This window comes from Sabethes cyaneus, chromosome 2, assembly GCF_943734655.1.
Source record: "Sabethes cyaneus chromosome 2, idSabCyanKW18_F2, whole genome shotgun sequence".
Lineage (NCBI taxonomy): Eukaryota > Metazoa > Arthropoda > Insecta > Diptera > Culicidae > Sabethes > Sabethes cyaneus.
In genome coordinates, this window is record NC_071354.1 from 196,317,200 (window position 1) to 196,343,932 (window position 26,733).

General features: G+C 39.0%; 1 protein-coding gene across 3 annotated transcripts in view; it reads right to left on the reverse strand.

The window, feature by feature from the left end:
- The window catches only part of LOC128738209 (uncharacterized), a 402,077-nt gene that overhangs the window by 291,410 nt on the left and 83,934 nt on the right, over positions 1-26,733 (reverse strand). The window lies entirely within an intron of this gene.

A 26,733-nucleotide genomic window follows, 5' to 3' on the forward strand; every position in this document is an offset into this window, starting at 1 on the left:
AAGTCCAAGTTAAATTCGAAATCCGAGTTCGAGCCCAAGCCCCAACAGAAGTCCAAACTTGACGAACCTTACGTCAAATTGGACAAAAGTATACCCCCATGTCCACAATGTTTAACGCTGTACAAGGGACAAGTGTTCCTGATGACGCACGATATATCAGAACAGAAAAGTTTGAATAGAAGGACTTGGTATAGCAAGCACTCTTCTTACGTGGATTGAAAAGTGCTTCATATTTCACAATGGGCACGATTAACGGCGAGGACTATAGGAAGGAGTGAATTTAAAAAAACGACTTCTTCCTATTTACAACTTCTCCGTTGACTGAAGTTTTTGGAGCAAATTAAATAAAAAGAAGAAAATTTATCCAATTTAATTCTACTATGTATCTCTCTTAAGTTATGGTGTTATTGGTGTAAGTGTTGTGAGTGATTTTTTGTATGCGTCTCTACTTTTCTTGGAAATAATGTTCTGGATTGTCGTTTCTTTAAATTCGTTCAGTTTTGCAATTCAAGAATGTGTGTTAATTCTTTTCGTTTCCCTAGCTCAGTTAACGGTAATGTTTCCATCCTATGTATCATGTGATGGAAAGCTGCCATTTTGTGTTGGTGGGAGTGGTTAAATGAGGTAGGTATAACTCGTTTGGTGTTCGTCGGTTTCCTTTAAATTCCATGTTCAATTTCTGTTTCTGTGCTTTCGATTTGTCTGATTACTACGATATCCAAAAAAGGAAGTTTTCCATCTTTTTCTATTTCGTGCGTGAAGCGTATGTTCCTGTGTGTGTCATTCATCGCTGCTAGAATGGTTTCCAGTTCTCCCTTTTTGACTATGCTGAAAACGTCGTCGACGTATCGCCATCATCTTTTTGGGAGCACCTTGTTTTGTTCCAGCTTACTTTTAATGTTAGCCATGCACAGCTCACACAGGCACGGTGATAATGGATTGCCCATCGGTGCACCTTTCAATTGTTTGTAATAATTGTCTCTGAATGTAAAGTAGTTCTCCTCCATACACAAACGTGTCAGCTTCAAGTATCCTCCCACCTTTCTCCATGCGTAGTCATCATGCTGTTTCAATAGCCAGACTCTTGCAATAGAATTAGTTCACCAACTGTCGCCGAGGTCAATACAATAGAGGTTTACAATAGAATTAGTTTATCTACACCAACTGTCTGTCAGGTGGTCTTAAGCAAACATTACATCCGTTTACTTACACTAATTTTTGTATATCCAAACATAGATTATGTACCCTTAAGCTGCTATAAAAACTAAAAAATTGCTTTGGTTAATTTAGTTCGAAAACAGACACTGACGAAGCCTGCAATTCGTAGGCGAAATACGTATCTGTCGTGAACAAAATATACATAGTAGAATTAAATTGGATAAGTTTTCTTCTTAAGCTTTTTGGGTGACGCCATTTTGTTCAATTTGCGAAAACCTAACCGCGATAAAAAATACAGTGCACTCTTAAATTATTCTACCTGTAAATTGGTCGGATTTAGTTAAAGTTAGGTTGAAACTACTCAAAATGCCCTTAAAGTGTACAAACTCAGATTTTGAGTAGTTTTTCGACCAAAAATTGGTAGTAGGAACTTAAAATTGCGTTATTTGTCATGGAGAATAATTCAATTATCGGTAGCAAGTAGCCAAAATTGGTTGAAATTTTTACCCAAAGTTTGAGTTTGTACACTTTAAGGGCATTTTGAGTAGTTTCAACCTAGCTTTAACTAAATCCGACCTATTTACAGGTAGAATCATTGAAGAGTGTGCAAAGAATACACTCTAAACTACTTCTACCCAAATTTTCAAGAGATATCCAATATCAAATGGGTAATTTTCTACGGCGTTTTTTCCATGATACAATTTGATGTGGGACACCATTTATGTTAATATGTGATTTATGCTGTTAAGATTGACTGCAGATCGAGTTGTGCACTATGGTCAAAAGGTTTAGGTGTGTACATTATTTTGTCACCAAACCAATGCAATTGGAGCTGTTTAAATTCGAACTTCCTTCCGTTGGCAATCAACGATTAGACAAGAAAACGTAACCGTATTACCTTTGAAAAAGGTCAAAACCAAAGCCCGAAACGTCAGGCAGTATAAAAAAGTCGTTTTCAATATAAAACTGACTAGAAAGCCGAAAATCCGCAATACAATATATGTGATTTATGTTTGTTTGTATATTGGTCATGAGCATGGAGAATTTTATTCAGTTTTGTTGTAATGTGAGTAAGTAACAAGCTTAACTTTACGTCCAGATTTTGGTATGAACGGCTTTTATTAGGTGCAAAACTAAATTCTCTGTTTTTATGAAAATGCAATTGCATTGTGGAATCGGATTTATATTTACATGTAGTCTCTCTGTAGTCTATAGGTTCTATAGGTTAGAACTTCCTATTTGTGTGTTTCCAAGTAGATTTTAACGGGTTTGGTAACGTGAACTCGAGCACTGTCATGTTGTAGAATCACTTTTTTAGATCTACTTGTATTGTGACCGTGTATCGTACAATGTTCAGCTCAATCGCATCAATTGCAGTCGTTATTGTTCTTCAGTGATGGTTTCATTCGGCTTAACCAGTTCATAGCAAATAACACCGACCTGGTGTCACCAGATACATAGCGTAACCTTCACAGTTTCTGGCATTCCTTCAGGCGGACTGTCGTCAACATTAAATTCATTTTTAAAGCGACGGAACCAGCGAGAATGTAGCTACGCACCCACTATTATTTTTGTACTTGAAGAAAAAAGTTTTAATATCGTTTAAATACATGTTTAGACAGACTATGGAAGACCAATATTGAAAAGTGATAAATTGGAGAATTGTTTCCATTGCCACTGGATAATTTTATAGTCCAAATTTTAAATTATAATACTCTTCATTCTCTCATATTACCGTAAATACTGTATCTCTCACAAGATGGATATACATATTAGAAGCTAGACAGAAATTTCAAAAGGAAAACGACTAATAACTTATAATGCAAATCTGTAAACGTAGTCGGTACCGAACCTTTGAGACTTTATGGCGGCAAAGGTTAGCCTGCCTCTGGGTCAATAACACCGTCAAGTATACTAATATTTGCCTTTCTACGAACAAAATGCATCAGCATTGAAGCACACACACGTTTGTGGCAGAGCGACAATCTTGTGCTCTGTTTACAGTTTCTTGCAGGATTGCAGCCGGCAATGCACTATACAAGGGGCTTAGGCAGTAGCACTTGGCTTATCTCAATTGAGATCGACCTCAGTCGGTGGTGATGGTGGCAGTGTTTGGATTCAAGCCAGATTTTGTTGGGAAAGTTGAAGAACAAAGTGTTTTCTGTTCTTACGGTTGTACATACACCGTAAGTGAACAGTTTGAGATTTCATCTGCCTGCCTTCGATTTTCCTCGGCTAGCAGGCCGGTCTGCAGTTTCATCAATGAATCTCTCCTTTAAGTACCAAGACGCCCGATCCCGGGCCCGGTCTGTGACGGTAATAGGTAATCAGATTTGGTTGATTCCAGGAACAAATTAGTCTCATCTCGGTCGATTTACCCCCGCATTCGTTTGAAGTGGATGCAATCTACTGCCGGCAAGGCACGTCGTCGTCGGAGGGAAAAGTGGAAATTAAACAAACACATATGTTGATTGTGTAGTGCCGGCTGCCTTCCGAGATAGATGAACTGTGTTGTGTGCAGCAGCAGCAGCAGCACTGGTTTTTGATTCATCAACGGAAGCGCCTCATCTTGGATGCAAGTCGAAACCTTTGTATGTACACACAGTGTAGTCATCGTTTATGAATGAATGCTGGATCCAGGCGGATGCATTTCCAGCTAATATTGTTTTTTGTTTTTGTTTCAATATAACGATCCCTATCAGTAGAGGACTGGTGAAAACTGAGTTTATAATAAGTTCGTACGCCCGGCATGGCCCGGAGGTCATGGTCACTTGCGGACGTGTTTCGATTGCGGTTGCTCTAGGCAACGACCGTACGAAGTGTGAAGTTTAATATTGAAACAGAGAGCATTTGTTTATTAGGCATTGTTTGCGATGCAAACAGTAGAAGTTGATAATTATAGTTGTCATTCACGGCCTAAATATAGGACATATTTTAGACGTCCTTGTCATTGTTAAGAGGAAAGGTTAACATCGTAGATTGTTTTTGGAATACACAAACAATATTTTTCTAAACAATTTTAACAATAAAGTTTTAACGATACTTAATTAGACAAAAATTTACTGGTCATAAATTTCTTTGAGTTTTGAAAAAATGCAGAGTTGGCGCGAAATCCGTACCGCACTTATCTGAATTTATACTCGATACGCTATATTTCATTGGCACAAGCAGCTAATTACTTGAAACTCTGCATCAAAAAAAAACAAAAGCACTATAAAATGCGTTTCAAACTGTATAACTAGATTCTCTTCACAGAGAAGCGGTTTGGCCGGATGCCAAAAGGTGTTATAGACCAACGCTGCCAAAAACCCAAGGTAACGCTTGCATATTTCAAATACGTGATGATTGATTTGACTCTGCCAGCGGCATTTGACATGCTTGCCATCGTTTTATCGTTGCGTTGCTAGCTTGCGAGAAACCGTGCTGTTAAATCATCAGAAAAAATAGACTAGACAAGTCACAAAACGCAAATGAAATGTTCACATGTGCCGATGCGAACCGAAAATGCATCATCGTTCAGTCCAATTATTTTAAGAGGCTGTAAAATTTTGACAGATAAATAATTTAGGTGCCTTCTTTACAGTAGCAGTGCTGTTTGTTGACTAGACGAACTGCAAAACAAATTGGAAACGACATTATGTTTCCCGAAAATCGTACTAAATATTCTGAAATTCAAAACTATATCAAACACCAACCTAGCTCGAGAAATTTTTATGGATTTACCAGCGGAAAAGTAACAGGTGGAAACTCAAGCTTGAATTCCAAACAAAAATAAATAATGCAAATGATTTGTTCGGCTTTCGGTTCGATCAATTTTCCACTTGCAGCAGCCTCAGTTTCGAATCAGTACACTGCACTGGCAGCAGTGGTAACAATTGAAAACATTCATCAATCAACCCGGTGATTGCTTGGTTGTCTCCATCATCCGGTGGCTGGCAGTAACAATTTTCCGTTAATTGTGTTTTAAATATTGATGAATTTTGTATTGTACTCTTTCGTTGTATTGCAGGTGCACTGAGTAAAACCGTTATTCCAATCTCTATTGCTTTCGGAAATCATCGGCCAAAGTTTAATATCTCGTAGCGATCTGTGAAAAACTGGTTGAGGCACGGTTTCGTGGTCGGTTTGCTATTGGTAGAATAATAAAACGCGGAAAAGCTGTCCAATGAATAATTTGTTCGCGGTGACAATAGTGTACATTCAGCAGAAATGATAGTTTTTGAACTATGCTGACTGATAAAAATTTAAGACTAAAACAAAATCGTAGTCGTAGGTCTACTGCTTATTATAAAATCGGAAGGTTTCCTGGGATCTATACAGATGACGCATACATACACGAACAGGCTACTGTGAATCAATTTTCGTACCTTGACGAATGTAGTTCACGAATGAGAATGAGAAATGAGAACGCCGACCGGATAGATTTTTTTGGTTCAAAATGACAATAGCTTGCATTTTGGTTATTGCCACTGCGGACCGATATAGGGTACGGGAGGCTGTTGCTTCCATTTTTTCGACCTAGGCCTAGTTTTAAGGGGTGGCAACTAAAATTTTGGAATTTTCTCGCGGCCCCAACACTCAACTACAAACGAGCTCAGATAGACATGAGAGTATGCATGTGTTAGCTCTCTCTCTCTCTCCTCTTTTTGTCAATATTTTTTGTTTGGTTTATGCTTACCCAGTTTTGCTTAAAATGGCGTCGAGACAAGAAGCATGTCGGGAGCGCGTTGTACACTTCTACGAACTGCCACAGAAATCTCGGCAAAAAGTATACGGTACAACATTTAATAAGCGAATAGGTTGCGGCTTCGACTGTTTACCATATCCTAAGATGCCTAACAACTAAGGCTTGCTCGCGACAAAATTTGGACACCCCTAACAATGAGTTAAATATTTTGCAGAATGGCAGACGTATGTCTGTTCTTTCTGAAAATATAACACTTGTTTATATTACAAGCGCTCAGCGTAAAATGGCGTCGAAGGAAGAGCAGGTGCGAAAAGCAATTGTGTGCGGTCGCAATGAAAATCCGGATCTCTCGTTAAGAAAACTTGCCAAAAAGCTTGGATTTCCTCCAAGCACTGTTCACAGTGTTTTAAAATCGTTCGATACTCGCTTGGCAACAGCTAGGAAGAAGGGAAGTGGAACAAAAACGGATCTGAGGAACCACCACAAGGATGCGAAGGTAAAACAAATATTACGCAGGAGACCAGATCTTTCTGTACGTACCATTCCTCGCAAAATAAAAATGTCGCCATCATTCGTGCACTTCTAAGCAACGACAAGGCATGAAGTCTTCCAAGGGGAGGACTGTGCCAAACCGTAATGATAAGCAAAAAACGACGGCCAAAACACGCGCTCGTAAGCTTTATCGCGAATATTTAACGAAGTTTCCATGCGTTTTAATGGACGATGAAACGTATGTCCTAGAAGACTTTAAACAGCTTCCTGGTATGTCTTTTTATACTGCTATGAAACGGAATGGCGTTGCAGCGCATCTTAGGACAAAGTAGAAAGCCAAGTTCCGCAAAAAATACTTAGTGTGGCAGACTATATGCAGCTGTGGTCGAGCAAGCAAAGGTTACATCACTACGGGGACGGTTAACAAGGAAATATACCGTACCGTGAAGAATGCCTGTAGAAACGATGGTTACCGTTCCTACAAAGCCATGATGTACCTCGCTGTTTTGGCCTTATTTGGCATCCTGTCACTACGCCAAAGATGTCTTGGAATGGTATGATGCTAATGGAGTCCATATTGTACCGAAGGAGGCGAATCCACCTAACTGTCCAGAGTTACGCCCCATCGAGCGGTATTGGGCTTTGGTGAAGAGAGAGCTGTCCCAGCACAAACAACAAGCAACAACTATAGATAAATTGCGAAAATCTTGGACAAACGCTGCCAAATTGGTTGCCAACAAGTCTGCACTGACCCTCATGGCAAGGGTAAACTCCAAAGTTCGCCAATTTTTCATGCAGACCAAATAAGTAATGTTGATTTGTTTGACAATTATTAACGATACACACATAATTGATGTAAAATTGTTTTATGGATTAAACTTCTAGCAAATTTGTTTTATTGCAAAATTGAGATGTCCAGATTTTGTCGCGAACAAGCCTTATTCGCAAGCAAGGTAATCGAAGACCAGCCAAAATTACGGACGCAGAAGGACATCGTTCTCTTTCGCGTGCCTTCAAGAACAAGCCCTCTGGTTTGGCTACCGCTAAGTATGCGCAACAGATGAATGTTTGAAGAAAATTTTGATCCCGTTTCTACAATAACATCATGCAGATGGACAATACGTGTTTTGAGCGGATAGAGCATCATCGCATTACGTCAAAAAACACAACCGTTCCTGAATACCCATTCGATCCCATTTGTAGCAAAAAACCACGACCCGAGAAATCTGTCTCAGTGTGCCCAATCGAAAATTTCTTTCGGATTTTAAGTTCCTTGGTGTACAAAAATAACTGGAGAGCCACGAATTTCAAACAGTTGATTGGTAGAATCAAGAGATGCATTCGCAAAGTTGGCATGACGGCCGAACAACGCTTCTGTTCCGACATCAAACGGAAGCTTCGCCGAACAGCCGATTACGGACCGTTTTTAAATGTATATTAATTTTTTGTCAACAATGGATAATGTATGTACCGAAATTAAGGTAAATCAGATCTTCTTCATGTATCTTTGTCTTTTTTTTGACAGCTTGAGAAAAAAATTCCAAAATTTTAGTTGCCACCGGTTATTGGAAAAACAAGTAGTTTTGACGTTCTTTTTATTAAAAACAGTAGATTACTTACATTCTTGAGAAAATAGTTATGACACATTAAAGTTGTATACCGGCAAATTAGCAAAATTATTAGCGAAAGAAAGGGAAAATAGGCTGAATTTAGAAATAGGCCGAAAATACCCTCCCGTACCCTCAAGTTGGTGAAGAGATTTTTTTATGAAGTTTGATAAAACCTATTCACCAACTAAACCATCTACGACCATGCGACCCTCCGTAGAAATCACTTTTGTCTAGGCTCATTCGTGCTAGATTTGCCGGCTAACGAGTTATTTTTCCTTCGTCCTCGCATTTTTTCGTTTCTTGAATAATTGTCAATTGTCAATAGGACACCGCCTTTAGTTTCTGATAATAAATAACAGAAGTTGGCGCAAGTGTTTCATCACGTGCCATGCGTGCGAGTATACTTGAATCTATCAATGTTTCCCTGTTGAATACAACAGATGTCATTACTTTGTAACGCATATTGTACATTTCGGAAACAGCTGAATTTTGCGCGACAATAAATGTACTTAACACAGCAACCTTACTCTCTCATGCATCTCAGTTTCTTTTGTGTTTATCGTTAATCGCAATATAACGTTTGACACCTGAACCAACAAATAGTTGGTAAACATTGTTTTTATATATTGCGTTAATGTTGTGAAATTTAATTTTTTTGAATGGAAATGTCGCGTACATATTCAGCTCCTGGTTCTCGCACGGTATCAAATCACTTTTCAGGGCTCTCGGATGACTGGTTGTAAGATGCTGTGGAGAGGTATAGGAAATGTTTGTTTTTTATCAAAATTAGGCAGAAGTAATGAAAATTAAGTGTAACAGAGTAACTGTACCACACATAAAATATGATTAGTGATTGTTTTACACGAAGGTTAACATAGATAAGTGAGAAATTTTGCTTTTACTACCACTAGAAAAGCGCCATTTCTTGAAAAGCAACGGTTCGTATGATGTCCTATTGCTGCTTCTTGTACGTAAGCACCAAGCAACAAAATCTGGGTAAATTATCAATTATGCCAATAAGTCGTTATGCCAAATGGCGTTATACCAAACAGCATTCTGTCAAATGACTTTATGGTATATAGGGTAGCCCCGGGTGAAGAGGAACGTTATACAAGCTTAATAAGCGTTGCTTTAATAACCCTCCCTTGCCAAATTCTTCGCTCTTTCCTATTCACGCTTTGTCTCCCCTGAGATACTATCAACACCTTTGTTTCATTACTTTCTTCTACCGTTCTCATCGTTGATTTGAATTCCGACCGGGAGAGGCTGTAAGAGTCAATGCGATTCCCGTACTAGTACTCTAGTAACAGCTGGCAGCGAAACCTGCCCGATAAAAACAGAATGTCAAGTTCCGAAAGCGGAATGTAGCTCCATGGCACTATAGGCCAGAAATTGAAATTTCGGGACAAATATATTTGCGGTTAAACGGCATGTCTCAGCTCAATGTTGTCTTCGGCAACTTTTGGAATGAAAAAATGATGCATCTTTTGAAGGGTTCGTCCAGTATTTACGTGTTACTTTAACAACAATTTAAGTAATAACTTTTTGAGTAATTTTTTTTTCACCGTTTTGGTTTCAGAATATTAAAGATAAACCAATTTCAAGTATTTTTTCTGAAGATATCAAACTTCTACCTTTTACCCATTTTCAGCAATAGACCTTTGTTTATAAACGGCCCCTCAAATCACATTTCTTCTTGTAACATGTTTATTTCAACAGACAGCTCAATGTGATGTTGTGGACAACATTTTGCACATTAAAGAGGAATATTTTTGCTGGAGACTGTTTCGCTTTTTCTGCGTTATGCTTTTTAGGGGCGTTTTCTGGTTTCTAGCTTTGCGGTTAATTTGGGATTATGCATTGTTTATTTTCATCGAATTGTGATATTCGGATGTGCTAGTGCTTGGTGAACAGCTAGATAATACGTAACTTCGGTACCTCGCGTTCCTGTTGGTATAAATTATTTAGACACCATAGTGGTCCTTAGTCTATTATCCAGCTACTCTTATCTATACCTTTTTGTTGTGCCGGCCGGAACACGAGTAACCTTAGTAGAGATCGGGTAACCAACCCCGATAGAAACTAAGGTCGCATCAGAGCTGCCACAAATACAGACATTTGTTTATGCATAAATTTGGGACCCATCAATTATTTCAGTTGCTGTGATTTCTTGCTCTACTGATGTTCCTAAACTTTAAAATACTTAATAAACTATTTATGTTATTAAAAAGATAAGATCGAGGAAATAAAATACTCCGAAGAAAACGGTAGGGTCCCAAATTTATGCATGCACAAATATCTGTATTTATGGCAGCTCTGGTCGCATACCGACAGGGAAGGAGGAACGCGGTGACCGGAATAACCCTACCAAGTAACAATTTGAGTTTTATTGCACGTTTATTATCGTATTTACGCCTATTTTAGTCATGAAACCCTCTATAAAAGCGTCATAAAACCTCCAATGCTACTTGGGTTGTCAAACAAGCGTCTGCTCCCATGTCAGGAGCAGCTTTTGATGGCTAGACTACTCTTAAATCATGTGAGCGGTTGTACTACAGGTTAGGGAGCAGCTCACGGCAGCGTCTGATCCGGAGCGGGCAGCTGAATTGAGAAACGTGGTGGTGTCTCAGCACCAAAGCTAAGATGGCATCCCCATCATGAGACTCGGTAGTGTGGCTCTAGTAGGGGAACCTACTCAAACCAAACTAACTGCTAAAAATTTTGGAAATTATACTCGGAACATTCGGTATGGAGAAATGCGACGAAATAAGGAGGAATGTACGCTTTGTTCCTGGATCTGCCGACTTCTGGACAGGGTGCTGCTGGTAAATCTGAAATTCCGAAAGTTCGGCGTTGCGAAACTGCTGGAGATCTGTCGCAAAAGTGAGAAGGTAGGGAGGATCCGTAGGTGTAAGGCCCAATTTTATCGGAGTGGTGAAGCGGCCTGAAGGCGATCAACGAGAGGATGTGTATTGGGAAGATAAAAGGTTGTTTCTTCAATCACCTGGTCAACGAACATTGAACTAAATCGACCTTATTCTCATCGATAGCCGGTTTTTCTCAAACATCACCAACATACGCTCACTACGGGGTGCGGATTTCGATTTGGATCATTACCTAATCATTACCTCAGAACCATTGACGGTATATACCTCGCGACAATGCCACCCTCTGCGAATAAAACTTTGCAATTAGAAAATCCACGAATTGCCGAGAATTGCGTGCGCCTACTAGATGACGCGCTACCTTCCTCTGTAAGGCTAGATGTTTCGACTCTCGATCTCGAAGAACAGAATACGCTCGGTTTGTCTGACGAAATGATTGAAGTGACGGAGAATGCCAGCAAGCAAAACAAGAGCTGGGAAAAACTATCCGAGCATTGCCACGGGGGAAAATTTGGCCATGAATCAACGAGTGCGGCGTGAGTTGACAACGACCCTGAGAAGTAAAAAGCACTAGATAGTGGACAGAGATCGTAAAGAACTAGAACAACTATGCCGGGTCATTCGACAAACAAGCTCTATGAGAAGGTGAACCAATCTCGTAAAGGATACACACCGAAGGCTGAGATGTGCAGGGACGAGGAGGGAAACCTGGTCGCAAATGAACGCGAAAGAATCGACAGGTGAAAGCAGTTCTTCGATGGGTTCTTCGATCTCAATAGTGGTATAAAAGAAAGAAACGGAACGGAATGTCAACAGCGACAAATGACAACAGCGTGTCGGCTCCTGACCTTGAAGAGATCGGTCGGCTGAAGAATGATAGAAACGCAGAACTCTACAAAAATGGCAAAGAACCACTTGTACTACACTAAATAATTTCAAGGATTTGGGAGGAGGAGAAAGTACCGGAGGAAAGGATGATAGGTGTGGCATTGCGCTGATCAACACTGCCTAAAAGGTGGTCTCCCAGATATTTTGTTTCGTTGTCTATCCCCAATAGAAAGAGAATTCGTAGGGCAGTATCAGGTGGGCTTTACGGGGGCTTAAGGACAGCATGCGATACAGTCGAGTGCGAACAGCTATGGCAGATAATGTACGAGTACGGTTTTCCAGACAAGCTGACGCAGCTGATCAACTGTCATACAGGATGAACTGTCCTGAATGTTATTTAACAACGCTATTGAACGGCGAGTAGGCATCGAAACGAGAGGACGATTTTTAACAACAGTAGCCAGCTTCAAGTCTTCGCATACGATCTTCACATCATTACTAAACCCGTGAGGATGGTAGAGGCAATCTACGCCAGAATAAAAACGGAGACTAGGAGGATTGGGTTATAAATCAATGCGTCAGAAACCAATATATGGTTGGAAGGTTCCAGAGAAAACAACGTTTGTCTCCCACGGACAGTGACTATTGGTGGCGAGGAACTGGATGTGGTTGAGAGGTTCATATATTTGGGATCTTTAGTCACGCCAACAACAATACGAGTTCAACAACGGAATCTAGCTGGAATTTAGGTCTACTTTTCTCTCCGCAAAGCGCTTCGATCAAAGAGCATACACTCCGGCGCAAAGTTGATGATATACAAAACGCTAATCCGACGAGAGCCCTCTCCGGATTTGAAACTGTAATTTTGCTTACAGAAGACATCCCTTACTAACACATACTAGATTCTTGTTTCAGAATCCGAAGGATTCCTATTTCATAGTAAAGGGGACTTCTTCACCGAGTTATTGGCATCCTGCGGATTCGTCTTTTGGATTCTCATGCAAGAATCCTTGTATAGGCAAGGCATTTTGTACGAATCTTATGCAGGATTCCTATACACTATTTCAATGCGAGGAATCCCAGAGAATATGTGCGAATCGTTTTGGGTCGTCCTAGATACGTGCACTTGCCATATTTGAACGAAAGATGTTGCGAATCATTTTTGGAGGAGTACAAACAGTTAGCTGAGAGTGGCGGAAGCGTGTAAACCACAAGTTAGAGAGATTCTCATCGTGCAGCTGGTGAAAGTCGGAGGCTACGATGGGCCGGTCGCGTCACAAGCATGCCGGACGACTATGCAGTGAACTCTGTTCTCTCCCAAGCAACACAGCTTGTTATAGAATAGTATAGCATTACATACATCAGAACTTCTCTATTACAAGAAAAGCGCAAAAAATTGAAGTCTAATGAAACAACAATCGAAAGAAGTATGTATCAGGTTATTTCATACCATTTTAAAACGTTATTATAGCATAAGCTACAACTTGTTCTTCCAGTAGTTTAAATTTAGTAATGGAGACATAATAGAAACTTCGTGTTGACAAGTTAACAAAAACAAACATTATTCATTTGATATGAGCTGTCAAATAACTTCATGTTATCACAAAACATCTCAAAACCTTAACAATAACGACACATGTTTTCAAAGTACGTTTATAGTACTCTTAAACGACTACTTTCCATGAAGATTATTTTCTAACTTGTTTTGTGTGTTACTTGGGCTTTATAAATCCCACCGACATCAGGAATAGAGGGGCGCAATGTGCTAGATGACCCGACCAGGTTCAAGCCAACTTACGTGTGCGAGATGCTGAACGAGCAAGAGCCACACCGGCTCTATACTGCTAGAAAACTAGAATGTCTAAGTACCTTGTGCAAACCTGAAAACCCCCTGTCAATGAGGAAATACCGCGGAAAGCTGACGGAATTCAAATTAAAAGAAGCTTCAATTGCTTTAGGTATACATTGAGAACCCAACCAAATGTAGCGAATTCACTGCTCTCAGCAACATTAGCGTCGCAATGGTTGTGCTGTGCAGTGTTTCCTAGTGAGCCGGTTGCCAAAGCGAACATTTTAATTAAAATGAATTGCATGAAAAACAAAGTTTGCAGACCGTTGCAAATACCTACACAGAACGAAAGTTAGACCTTTTCTGTCGTCGGTTCTTTGTAAACGGTTTACCGGCACTGCTCAAAAGAGTAAATTATATGGAAATGTGTCGCGACGTTCACTGTGAACTGTGCATATTTCTGATAGGATGAGGAATAAACTATGGAAATTTGCAGTTTTAGCTGTAGGATTTTGGCAGCACCCGATTGTCGTCGTCGTCGTTGGCTCGAATGAGTTACCGAAATTCAATTCGATGGTATTTCGACTGAAATTTCTTTTGCTCCCTTACCATAAGCTTTCTACAACGAGAAGACAGCTTATGGAAGAAGCAGTCTTGTTTTAATTCCATTCAATGCCTCCTTGTGATCTGTCTGCATCAGGAAAAAACAGGCATGCTGCCAAAGAAGGGGCAGATGTTGAGAAAAAGGAAAACAGATCTGGGTTCGTCTAGGTGATAATAAACTGTGCGCTATGCGCTCTACTGCATTACGTGCATTATTTTCTCGAAGAAGCTTGAACTTTTAACGGATACGGCACCGGTGACGATTGAAATGCAGATTTTTCCTGCGCTAATGGCTGCCGTGAAGTACATAACGGGCAACCTGTACCGTCATAAGCCTTTCATCACGTTAGTATATGAGTATTAAAAAGGAATCATTAAGAGCAAGAACGAGTTTAGAACTTATTCATGCTGGGGATAAGCAATTTAATTTTTTCAATAGAAAGCAATTGGCTTATATGAAACTTATGACAAGGTTTTTTTTTCTTTTCGAGTTTCCCACGACATATTTAATACCGACCTTCCTGTCGTTTTGATAGAGTTTGATTGTCTGACAAAAACCCTCGTATTACAAGCTCTACACATAAGATTCCTAATCCGAAACTAGTTCCATCCAGCACACGACTAAACCCAGCTTGAGCTGGTGAATATTTAGCTTACAGAACATCTTTTCGAAACGAGTGACCGCATCTAAGGTCCAGGTGAAAATCCGTGACCAATCCCTCACGCGGCCGTTCTCGGTTGTGGGTTATTTAGCATCTGGTCGGTATTGAATTTCCCTGTGCTGTGCTTAGAAATCAATTTCAATTGATCCGCTCATAATCTGCTCCAGATCTGGGACGGTGAATGATGGAAAAATGCCCAACACAAACCGAGCCGAGGGAAAAATGTTCCCGTTTTCGTTTTCTCAACTTTGAGTTGTTGTTGAAATGAAGGCAAGATCTGTTGGATGTTGATATCGTGACACGAAAGAAAAAATCTTTAAGTTATTCAATACCACACTGTCCGGTCTGAGATAGATTTTTAATCTGACCGTTTTCATCGTGTTTCCAAAAGCTTCAGTCAGTAAAAGTAGGGCTACAAGTCAGCATTGCAACTGGTAAGCTCTTGGGAAGAAGTGAAACAACTGTCACTCAGATAATGTAGATAAAGCAAAAAAATGTCTACTGCTGTCACTTTACTTCTCGACAATGTTTAGTCTAGTCACAGTAAACAGGTGATGTGAATGAAAAAAAAACTAGCGCGAATGTTAACAGGTAAGAACTAATATAATATAATATAATATTTTAATGTAAAACAAAATAATTTCTGTAACCTAGAAGTCCACAGTTTGTAATTTAAACGGCCACTATTTTTGCAATAAGTAAGTTTATTGCGTAAAAAAAGTTCCGGTTGCAAGTCCAATTTCAATTCCAGTTACAAATTAAATTTCGAGTTTACATTTAAGCCTACTCTTAGGTCAATTTGAAACGCAGATTCAATTCTTAGTTCATGCCCAATTTCAACACCGATTTCAAGTACAATTTCATGTTAAGTTTAAAGTCTAATTCCAAACACAATTTCAAGTGCAATTTAAATCCAATTTCAATTCAATTTAGGCCATTGCAAATCATTTTCAAAGTTTTTGTGCCCCCCCTTGGAAATTGGCTTGAAAAATCGGGGAGCAAAAAAATAATTTGTAGGATATGAGTTAATTCTTTTTTATAAAATCAATTGACTGTGGGCTCTACAGCCTGAAAAACTCGAAAAATGAGTGTTCGAGTTGAGTTAACGCTTTTAGCACGATATAGCAATGGAAGTACAAACAGTGGAATTTCCGAAACTCGGCCAAAAAAGTTTTCTTTCGTTTTTGTCTTTTTGTTCGTAGATTTTTGCATGAAAAATAACAACGTATTTATTAAAAGCTAGAATAGATTTGGTTTTCACGTTTAAACTTTGAGTAAAAATGCCTAAAATCCATTTTTTTGCTCGATTAAAAAATTCTTAATTTTATTTCCTGTCAAAATCTAGTTTAAACTTCGATTTTAGGTCCTCCAAGTATAAAATACTTAAAGTATAATTTCAAGTCTGATTCCAAATCCGATTGAAAACTGTCACATTGATTTTTTTCGAAATTAATTTTTTTTATTTGTCGATTTCTAATCTATTGTGGAAAGGAAGGAACGCTGTTTGATTCGCAGAATGATTAATTGGATGAACTGGAAAATTTCGATATAGACCACAAATATATCGGGCACACGGCAGGTCGGGTTTGCACCCACGTTCTTTCTGTTGGTACCCGAATGTTTTACTAACTAAACTGCCGCCGCCCGTTGTATTAGTAGGGAAGTTTTGTTTTATTCTCCCAATTATGTTACTCCCCGTATACGCGACACACACTTTCCCATGCGACAATATTATTTTTGTATGACTGCTCTTTTTTTCTACCACCGAGTAGATAGACTGTTATCTACTCGGTTACGGGGAGTGATAGAATTGGGAGTATAAAATAAAATTAGGAACAAAATAAAATTACGAGGTATTAGTTAGTAAAACATTAGTAAAACGTTAGTAAAACGGGTACCAGTTGAATGAACATGGGACAAACCTCACCTGCCCAGAAACCTGATACATTTCTGGTCTATATCGAAATTTTGCAGTTCATTCAATTAATCATTCCTCGCATCTGACACTTCGTCCGTTTCCAAAATAGTTTACGTCATGACCGCGTATCTAAGTAACTACAAATAAATAAATAAGGCCATTACAAATATTTAAAAAAGTTTTTGTCCCTCCGGTGTTGGGCCACTGAAGGGAGCGGGGGGCGAAAAAAAAACAAAGAGAATTTTGTAATCGAGCAAAAAAAATGGATTTTAGGCATTTTTACTTCAAGTTTAAACGTGAAAACCAAATCTATTCTTGCATTTAATAAATACGTTGTTATTTTTCATGCAAAAATCTACGAACAAAAAGACAAAAAAAGAAAGAAATTTTTTTTGGCCGAGTTTTGGAAATTCCACTGTTTGAACTTCCATTTCTATTTCGCGCTAGAAGCGTTAACTCAACTCGTACACTCATTTATCGAGTTTTTCAAGCTGTAAAGCCCACAGACAATTGATTTTATAAAAAAAATTAACTCATATCCTACAAATTATTTTTTTGCCCCCCGATTTTTCAAGCCAATTTCCAGGGGGGGGGGGGTGCAAAAACTTTTGAAATTATTTGCAATGGCCTAAATTCTCTTCAGAAAGTGGAGAAAAGTGACAAAAGAAGAAAAAACGACGCGAGTGACAAAAACTGGAGATAGGTCAAAGGGGTCAAAGAGAGAATAGAAAGAAACTAACACTAACATGAAAAAAAAACGAAAGAAAAGAAGTGAAAAAATGAAAGGAAAAAGGGGACATAAAAGGAGAGGAAAAAGTGGAAAAGTAGAAAGCGAGAGAGAAAAACAGAGGAAGAAAAACCAAGAGACTGGACGGTAAACGATGACGAATGGAAGAGACAAGAAGAATGAATCATTAGGAAAACAAATACGATGTTACATTTCAAAATTCGAGAGAAAATGAAGGCAAACTGGACAGAAAAAGAGAAAAAATGGGACAAGCAGGAGAGAAAAGAAGGAAAGGATGGAAAAGGAGAAAAAGAAACGGAAAAATATACGTGACCGTGAGAATCAAAATAAAATGGGATGAAATAAAATAAAATAAAATTTAAAAAAAAACTGAATTCAGAGGGCCAAAAAATAGAATAAAAGATAAAAAAGATAGAAACAGGGCGAAGAGGAAAACGGCACAGACGAAGACGAAAAAAAGAGAACGAAAGGAAATAAAGTGAACTACGAAATACGAAATACGAAAATGAAAAAAAACGAAAATGAAAACAGCGAAAAGACTGAAAAAGGAAATGAAAATAACCAAAATTGGAATGAAAAGCATGAGAAAAACAGGACTGAAAATAAGAATAAATGGTACAATGAAACAAAGTTTTTCCCGAGAAAGAAAGAAAAAAAGGAAAACGAAAGAAAAAGATTAAACACGGAAGGAAAGAGAGAGCAAGAACCAAGAAATCTAAGAAAAGTAGAAATGAAACAAAAATGAAACAAAAAGTGGAAAAAAGAAACAGAAAAGAGGTAAAACATGAGAGAGAATGAAACGAAAAATATCAATTTTAATTTCAAGGAAATGCTTCGCATCTAATTTCCTATCCATGTTCGGTTCGAAGTAACACTTCAAGAACTATTTTGTTCAAATTCAAGTCTAATTTAATATACAATTTGTCGTTCATTTTCAAGTTCAATTGTAGGTCCAAGTTTTGTTCAATTTTTTTTGTTTTTAATTTCAATTTCAGGTTTAATTTTAAGTTAAATGTAAATATTGATTGCAAGTACAATTTAAATCTCAATCTCAAGTCACCCTTGAAACTTTAAATGTAATTCCAAGTCTAATCTCAAGTTCAATGCAACTTCAATTTATGTTCCATTTTCAATACAATAAATGCAGAAGACAAAAGGATAACACAGAAAAGAAAGAGTAACAGAAAACGAGGAAAAGCGGGACATAATTTGATAAAGAACGAAACAGACGAACGAAAAAAACGAACGATGAACGAACGGAAAACGGGATGGAAAAGAAGGCGAAAATAGACGAAAGCCGGGACCGAAACAAAGAAAAATTTTGAAACGGGATAGAAAATGACAAAGAACGAGCTAGAAAAAGGGGAGAAACAAGCATGGAATCGAAGAAAAATCGGAAAAAAATGAAAGAATAAAAACGGAATAGAGGAAATTTAGGACTCAGAAAAAGGGCGAAAAAGGGTGACGGAAAAAGAAGAGAGAGAGAAAAAGAAAAAAGGAGAAAAGAAAGTGAATACGGAACAAAAAAAAAGATAAATTAAAAGAGAAAAGAAGAATAATGAGATAGAAATAAGAAAATCGATAGAGGCAACGGGAAAAACGAGAAAAAGAAGCCCAAAAGGGATACAAAAGCAGAAATATGCGACAGAAAAGAAAAAAGGGGCAGAAAAAGAAACACGGGCTCAAGCAAATTGTAAAACGAAAGAGAAAACACAAAACACGGATATAAAAAGGAAACCAGGAAAAGAAAGGAAGAACATGGAGCCAAAACAGAATATGCAAACACAAAAGACGGAAAAACGGGACATCAACAAGAAGAAAAGGGCACAGACGATAACGAAAAAAGATAACGAGCAAAGATAAAATAAGTTAAAAAAAAATGAAAACTGAAAACGAAATAGAAAGGAAAACAAGAAGAGAAAGGATTAAAAACGGAAAAAATAACAAAAAACGAGTGAAAAGCTAAGGAAAAACACGACTGACAATAAGAAAGTATGGAACAGGAAACGAAGAAAAATGGGTTAACAAAATAGAATGTTTCCTGAAACAGAAAAACATGGAAATAGAAAGAAAAGAAAATAATTCAAACCAAATTTAAATTTCAAGTTGAATTGCTTGTCCAATTTTAAGTGTAATTAACATTTTTAATTCCAATTTCAAGTTCAATATTAAGCGAAATTTAATCTCTAATTGCAAGTCCAATTTCAATTTTAATTTTAATTCTGGGTCTAATTTTAAATGTAATTACAAACCTCTAGTCAAGTCCAATTTAAATTCAATTCATGTCCAATTTCAAGTATAACTTCAATTGCAATTTTAAGTTGAATTCCGATCTTAATTTCAAATCCAATTCCAAGTCCAGTTTAATTTCAATCTATTTATCTATACCTATAAAAATGGATTTCTGTCTGTCTGTCTGTCGGGATGTTCCTTATAGAATCGACTACTGAACCAATCGGCGTGAAAATTTGCATGTAGAGGTTTTTGGGGCCAGGGAAGGTTCTTATGATGGTTAGAGACCCCTCCCCCCACTAAGAGGGGGGGACTCCAATACAAATAGTGAATTAGGATCCTTCCCCACTTTAGGAGGGAGGCTCCCATACAAATGAAATACAACTTTCCTCATAACTCGAGAACTAATCAAGCAAATGGAACCAAATTTAGCATGTGGGTATTTTTGTAGGCAATTCTTTTTTCTATGGTGAATTTTGACCCCTCCCCTCTCTAGTAGGGGAATTATGACCCCTCCCCCCTTCAATAGTGGGGGGCTCCTATACAAATGAAATACAAATATCCTCATAACTAGAGAACTAATCAAGCAAAGGGTACCAAATTTGGCATGTGAGAGGTTTTGGAGGCAGGAATTTTTTTATGATGGTTTGAGACCCCTCACCCCTGCGGTAGGGACTCTCATATAAATAAAACAGAAATTTTCGCGTAACTCAAATTAGTCGAACTCGAGAAATTTTAGACTCTTTCATAAAATATTAGTCAATAACTAGACCACCAAAAACTATCAATAGTAACATTAGATAATTTTGCGCGAGACGGCCACAGGCCGCGAGTGTTGCCAGCGACCTGCCGTCGGAAGCGCCGGCCATTGCGGGGTGGCAGCCACCCGTAGAGATCACTTTTATCTAGGTTTATTTATGTTACTATATCTACTGACCTCTATTATCTTCCTTCAGTTGGGTCACCCCTGCGAAATGGTACTTTCTACGAAAATATTTTCCATGAAATGGTACATCCCGCGTAAGGTTTTTCCGATGGTATTCTGCGAAACTCTATATTCCGCGTTATGGTCAACCGAGAATTGGTGTTCCGCAAAATGGTATGCCTGGACGGTCGTATACCAAACTTGGCACACATGGCACTTGACCAAACTCGTGACTTTAGTCATGACCTTGAAATGCGGTCAGGCATATATTAATATTTTTTTGAAACGATGATTCTACAATTGATGAAGGGACGGTAAGGGAAAGCAATGAAGAAGGATTTTTTCGGGAATGAAGGGGAAGGGTGGAAAGGAAGGGGAGGGGTAATAGGTAGCTATGCTTAACAAGTTGTCGTTGTGACTCCTATCTTTTGTCCAATGCTGGAGCTTGGTTCGACCCATGCACCTTCCAGCATTGGACAAAAGATAGGAGTCACAACGACAACTTGTTAAGCATAGCTACCTATTACCCCCCCCCCCTTCCTTTCCACCCTTCCCCTTCATTCCCGAAAAAATCCTTCTTCATTACTTTCCCTTACCGTCCCTTCATCAATTGTAGAATCATCGTTTCAAAAAAATATTAACACATGGCACATAAAACGATCAGCGCAGGGGGTGACAAAAGGGGGTGGCGGTCGGTTACAAGTGAGGAGGAAGCTTCCACTAAGCAAAGGGGTGCGTTTCTCTTGCATTTGGAACGATAGTAGTTGTACAAGTGGCTGAACAATAAGTGGAGATTTTTGAAAGGGGGGAATAGGGTGGCCATTGACAAGGGGGAGGCTTAAAAACGTAAAAAGGCTTTTTTCACTTTAAAGGAATTGCCAAAACGAAGACATATTTACCAATGGCTGGGAGACAACAGTAGGAGGAGCTGACAAAGGGTAGATACAAGGAAATGAAGAAAAAGGATTTTATTTCTTGCATTATGACAATTTTCGTTATAATAATAAATTTATGTTTTTTGTTGGACAATTTCATGTCTAATTCCAAGTATAGCTTCCAGTCCAAATTACTCCAAATTGAAGTCTAATTGAAACCTAATTTTAAGTCAAATTTCCAGTTCAATTTGAACTAAAGTTTCAAGCCCAAATTAGTCCAAATAAGGGTAATTTCAGCTCTATTTCCCCGAACAACCCGAAAGTCTGGAGTTTTCAACCTGATTGGCTGATATTTTTGTGATAAGCAATATTAATAGATTTGTCATCTTACGATTTAAAATATTCTTCTGAAAGGTCGGGTGTCCACCTTTTGTTGCTGTTTAGGCACGCTAGTGAAGGTAAGTCTTGATTAGTGTTGTGTGAGTGTTTTTAATAACTTAACAACGATACAGATTTAATCAATTTTACCATTTACCATTGCCACGGAACAACTCTATTAGTTTGACAACGACAGCGAGTAAGTATTTCATATAGGTATTGAACCAATTACCCGCCATATGGTTGTGTACCAACGCAACTAAGGACGCAGTTGATCCTCTTTAGGATTAAGTTCGCCTAATCATTATTTATTACTACCCCTGATTAATTTGCGTACATCGCTGGATTTCCAATTTGGTGCCAACTGTTTTTTAGGGTGACTGCAATCAATAGATAACCAAACTGTTACAAAAATGGATTCCAAATTTTGTAATAAGTGCAGGATAAGGTAAAGCTGTCAAACTCAGCTGATAACTCAGAATGCAAGGTATTCGGTCAACCTAATCCTCGTATGCTCCAATAGGAGAGCAAACGTCAGACGGACCAATTCATGAAGCCATTTTTAAGCATAATTAACAGTAAATTGAGCACCATTTAGAGAGTGCTTGCATTACGATTCCACCCATCCGTTTGCGCTAGGGCGGGTGACGCTAGGATACTGGCAAACGAGAAGGCGATAATCGTTTGTTTTCATTACGAGACAACACTGATTGCACTACTACTGACTGAGCAACCAATTTAACCGCAAAGCTCAATTGTACCATCGTGGGCTACCACCCGTAATGGCACCCGAGCCACGTTGAGCCATTGTCTCTGAATGGGATATTTAGAAACTAATGAATTGAAATCCTTTTATGGAAATAGATTGTTGCGTCACTCCGGAGACAATGAATATTGTGATTGCTGCCAAGCCGGTTTCCCTCTTCAAGCTAAGATTATTATTTTCGGTGAAAATAGCCTTCGTGACGAAGCATCACCTCTGTCGACAGAACAGCACGAAAGAATTTACCAATTCTTCCACTTCCAAATAGCTTGTCAATCAGCAAAGGAAAAAACAACCATTCCATTTTTCGTAGTTCACCCTCAGATCTCGCATCATCCACCACCCGAAATGTTAAATCAACAATCCTTATACCTATTTGGCATAATCATTCTCGGGTTTCCACCCAAATTTCTTCAAACCGGCATTCCAAAGCATTGCGTTTTCGTTTATCCTTGAGCCATTCCACGAACAACGTTCATTCCTTCGAAAGCCGGTGAAAGCGAACATAAGTAGCACTTGTTATTCTGACATTTCAGTTGAAAATCAGCTCTCGTGACGGGCCAAAAAAACTCCAGTAATATTTTTCAACATAATTTTCTGCATTGCATAATTGCAAATAATAATCGTAATGATTGCTCCGTTGAGTTTTCGCACCTCTCACTAATGTAACGACAATCGACGCTTTACCCCCTAGCTAGTCAAAGTGCTTGTAGTGCTTTCCGAGTGAAAAAAACGAACACCCTGAACACGCCTAAAAGGGTACTTTTAGATTATTACGACGAACCCCGTGCGCCCCCTAAAAAGCGGGGATGGCAAAAATTAACTCGAGAGACTAACGTAATCATCATCATCATCTTCGGGGGCTGTTCAATGCCTTCACTCTCGACGAAAAACTGTACGCGAAGAAATGAAAATCGGCCATCCGTGCGATCTTTCCCTGATGGCACACCGGGCGCGCGGTCATAACGCAAAACGAAAAAAGACAGGACCAAGCACCGACGAAAGCTTCCTGGGGCTCCTGGTTCGTTGCCGCTCTGCTGTCGAGCCATTTTGGCGAAAATAATGCTTTCAGACTAATGGCGTGGGCCGGTCTTACCCGGGGAAAGTAGATTACGGTAGGTACGGAGCTGATGGTAGGCGAAACTTGTGCCAGGATGTGCGAGAGTGTGCCGTCGTCAAGCAAGAACTGACTGCCAAAGTCCGCGCGCGTCATGGCTGCTACTAGCCATCACGAATGATGGTGGAAAAGTGATGGTACTTTTAATGAGAGAAAATTCCCGCGGGATTGGAGGGCGTTATGATTATTGGCGGGTAATTATGCTTAAACGCTAATGAGCCTGTTGAATTATGGCAACGGGGCCGGTCCGAAAGAGAAGATTAAAAGTGAAACTTTTAATAATTGGATGTCTTTGGCTAGATTTTAATTTTGAAGACTTAATTGACAGCCGCACGTGTCAGACTGTTGATTCGTGACGAAGCGAACGGACCGACCTAAAGCAAAGCAAAGTAGCAAAGCCTACGCGCTACATTCAGTTATCAAAACTTAACCTTTTGTTTTATTTGTTTTAACTGTCAGAGTACAGGACTGTTGCGGGACCAGTGTCACGATCCTATTGACTCTAACAGCCTCTCTCACCCGAGATTCGAACATACGACAACTGGCTTACTGGACCAGCATCATACCTCGAGGCCAACTGGGATCCAAGATCCAACTTATAAAAGTAATGATTAACAATATTATTGCACGCTTAAATGAGTCTACCTGTGAACAGCTAGGATATAGCTAAAACTTGGTTAAAACTAGCCAAAATACCCATAAAGTTTAAAGAATAAATAAAGAACTTAAAGAACATTTAACCAATTTTTGCTACTTGCTACCAATAATCAAATTATTCTCTGTGAGAAATCACTCACTATTAAATTCCTACTGTCAATTTTTTGGCTGGAAAACTATCTCGAAATTTTAGTTTGTGTTTAGAGGTATTTTGAGTAGTTTCAAACAAATTTTAGCTGAATCCAAACTATTCACAGGTAAACTTATTTAAGAATGTGCACCAGAATCTGGCTTAAGAGAGACGGAATATTTTCCTACAATTTTATTATTTGTTTATTATGCGGATCTTGTGTTCAACTTGCAGATTTCATCAGTGTTTGCTACAAACATCGCTCGTTCGTTCGCTCGTAAATGGCATATGTATACATATATGTAAGACATAATTATTACTAAAAGAAAATTTTCTGCTCTATCAATTAATATATTTCACTGAAGGTTGAATAAGATTACAAACGAACACACGATTTGTTTTTTTTTCTCGAAATTTCATGGCATTACAATAACAGTATAGAATTCCAGGTAACTTGCTTGTCAAAACGCAATAAAACTATTTGTTTTATGGTGCTATTTATATGGGAACACCCGAATTAAGCTGTTTTATCACAATTATGAAAAAATTAGAACTCAACATCGAAATCATCGCCATGTAGCAATTCATCAAAACAAACTGTCAGTTCAAGAAAGGAAATTATTACCCAATTTTCAAGTTAGAATACAACTAGAATGATTTTACTAAAAACTAAGAGTGACTAATCGAAAATATTTATTTTGTTGAAACAACTGGTTTTCAAAAATTTTGATGGCGCGTTAATTTTAGCCACTTATCATTCCAATACACAAAATTTAATGCGCGTATGCTGCACAACTACGGAAACTGCTAAAAATCTATAAAATATTCTTTCGGATTTGTATTATAATCACTGAAACTTTACGTTTTTTGCACACGGCTATATATTTTCAAGTTAGCTACCGGAACCTTCACTATGGCCGATCAAAAGATAGGCATGCGGCATATTACGCAACTCTTACGTGGCCTTGGCGATCAGCAATGAGTTTCGCCCAAAAATTTTCTATTGGTCGCAGTTGGGGGACGTTGAGAGACTTGGTGATCGTCGGTACAACGTTTATCTTCAGTCGGTTCATCTTCTCTAGTGATTTCTTGGCATGATGGGCTAAGGCCAGCTTCGGCCAAACACATGCTTTGCGCGATACTACTTGATGAAGACTGCAACTTCCGGTAGGCACTACGTACTGTAACTTTATATCTCGTTGTTCACCTTGTTCACGTTTTCTAGCGTCAAGAAGTTGTCGTCACCCATTATGACCACGACCAATTTCACCGGAGAAACAGCCGTTCTCTAGGAGGTTGCCTGCTACTCAGACACAGCCATCCTCGACTGATGTTTCTGAATACTTCTTCGCCTTTTAACCCATTACTCCGACATCCCGACCCAAAGCGCGGAACGATTAGACCCCCTTGCTCTCGGTCTTCATCGGTTATCGGGCAACCTTGTCGCGAAGCCGGAGCCAAACTTCCGTTCAACGCTCTCACTTGTCTTGCGGGAGAGGATGTTGGAAATGCTAGATTAGCTCTATTCAGCGGATACAAATTACTTTACCATGTCCAACTAGTTTGCTACGGAGTGGAGCTGGCAGTACGAACAAAACATCGAGCGTAGTTGTTTGACTGTTTTCGCCATGGCCATGGCTGTTGCATACAAATCAACTGATAACGTGGCATGAAAAATCTCTAAAATCAGTCCAGTTTTTAATGCATATGTCATTGCGAATACTTTACTGAAATGCAGGCCTTTTTTGGCGCCCCCAAGAGCTAGCGTCCTTAGCGGAGGCCAGTCTGGCACACCATACGCTATGGCACTGAGTAGAGCTCATAGTTTTATTAGCGGTTTTATGAAATAGGTCGTGGATTGGGGTGGTACTTAGCCTCTTATCCAGCTAATTAACCGGAATAAGAGCAACCTTAGCGGAGATCAGCTAACCTAGACCGGTAGAAACTAAGGTAGAAACGGACTGGAAAGGAGGTATTTATTCGAATACTAGTGTCAGTACGAAGAATAGCCTTGTCAGCCAGGAGTGTCTACCCAGATGTCAGAGGTGGCTATTCATTTCTCAACCTAGTGAGCGCCTGCGCTCCAGGTTAGGAGCAGCTCACAATAGCGTCTGATCCGGAGCGGGCGGTTGAAATGAGAAAGTTGACGTCTCGGTACTAAAGCCGCATCACGAGACTCGGTAGCGTGGCTCTAGTAAAGTAACCTCCCTAATTAATGATTGATAGGAACATTCATGCAACCACGGATTGAAGTACTCGTCATCAACCTAGGCAAT